The sequence below is a fragment of the Sinocyclocheilus rhinocerous genome, unplaced genomic scaffold (assembly GCF_001515625.1).
Source record: "Sinocyclocheilus rhinocerous isolate Xijiao unplaced genomic scaffold, SAMN03320098_v1.1 scaffold1931, whole genome shotgun sequence".
NCBI classification, from domain to species: Eukaryota; Metazoa; Chordata; class Actinopteri; order Cypriniformes; family Cyprinidae; genus Sinocyclocheilus; species Sinocyclocheilus rhinocerous.
The window spans coordinates 22,614-24,575 of NW_015662696.1; positions in this window are offsets into that span (position 1 = coordinate 22,614).

Consider the following 1,962-nt stretch of genomic DNA (forward strand, 5'->3'; position numbering starts at 1 on the left):
AAATGCCCCATTGCAGTCACTCCTGTGTGTGTGTGTGTGTGTGTGAGTGAGCATGTCTTTTCTACATTGCATTTGTGCTCTAGTACCAGGCCTTCATTTCTGTATGGAAATTTTCAGATTTATGCCGTATTTATTGTTTTATTTTTACAAATTAAAAAAAATATATATTTTTTTTTTCGCATTTCCCATTCATTTTCAATTTTGGTCATATTGACCCCAAATACCAGATTAGTAAAAAAAAATAATACATACCTTCAGAACAACCGAATCAAGCACAATTTATTTTATGTGAATATAGATAGAAAATGTAGAAAAGTCACAAAATCTTATTCCACTGAGATGAAGTGAACCATTTTTTTTTAACTAAGGAAAGCTTGATTGGGGTCATATTGACCCCAAGGAGAGATTGAGGGTTAAATGAAGATATGTTTACGTTCAGTCTGGTTCAGATGGTTTGTGTCTCCAGTAAACGGTCTGTGATTTTTTTCCGTCTCTGCTGTCGCGCTCCTGCAGCCCGCAGAATCCGGTCTGGACTTCAACACCTGCCATCAGGTACAGGCATTTCTACTTAAGTACCTGTATAGTCGGGGTGAGCGTGATTTCACCAAGTACAACATGTTCCTGGAACAACATTCCTATCAACCAATCAGAATTGAGGGATAACTTTACAGGAAATATCTGTTTTAGGCTTACAATCAGGGTTAGGTGCTTCTACACCCTTGTTAATCAGCTATCATTTCTCACTGTTTTTAGGAATAAATTATGGGTAGGGTTAGGTTTAGAGGTAGGGATTGGGCTAAGTCTATATTTGTGGACAGTTATGTTGATCCAGGAACATGTCTTACTTGGCAAAATCACGGCGACCTTCTCTTGATGCAGTTCAGCTGTCACATTCAATCAGCTTCACATGCGGTCTTCGTCCTTCAACAGGACTGTTATCAAACTCAAAAGCAACTCCTGATTGGCTCATAACATTTATTACTAGACATAGGTTCTCATTAATAAAAAAAAATACACAAGATATATAATCACAAAAATGAACGAAGAAGAAAAGAGCCTACCTTTCAATGATTAAAGCAGGAATACTTTCAAACATGCAAATCTCTTTCAACATCCTTACACCACAACTGCCATCTCATACTGACAAACTTGGCCCATAGCTAGTGGGCATTTATAGTGATGGGCAAAACCATTGACAGTCACGCAAGCTAACAGTAATTAAATTAATAAAAAACTAAACTATATAACTATAATCAACAAATTATTTATCAGTCATGTATACAAATTCCATCATTGGTAAGGCATTCAAATTTTAAAATAACAAACAATCCAAACAACCCTCTGCACTTGGTTTCTCCCACCTCCCATAATGCACCACAGCACAGATATTCCAGACATTCCAGACATTCCTCTGGTTGCCAACCGCCATTAAATTTAAAAGAAGAAGAAGAAGTGCCTCTGGTTTTTCATCTGGTTTGCAGTAAATTAGCACATTTTGGCTGGTTTGAATTAGTGATGGGAAACTGAGGCTTTCTGAACCGTTTGAGGCTTTCATCAAATTGTGCCGAAAAACGGTTCATTACTCGAAGCTTTTTAACACAGTGCACATTAGCGACATCTGGTGGTCAGACTCTGTTTCTCCAGCCTATCTAACGAAACATCGCGGCGCAGAGGATGGTTTGAAAAAGTTTTTAATCTGTGCCAACTCGTGTCATGCGTAGTCCGGTCAATGGATTCACATATTGATCAATAATATAAAATATACAAGTGTGTGATTATAATTAATAATTGACGTGAGTAGTAGCAAAAATATTTTGGGTGAGCTGTTCGGGGTCTCTGAGACCCCAGCTAGAACATGATAAAATGCAATAGAGGTGTGACGTGCATTCAGTTTCTGTCTGGTGTTGAGGTTATTCTAAACTATTCTACTGAATCCCAAATAAGTGTACACACACACACACA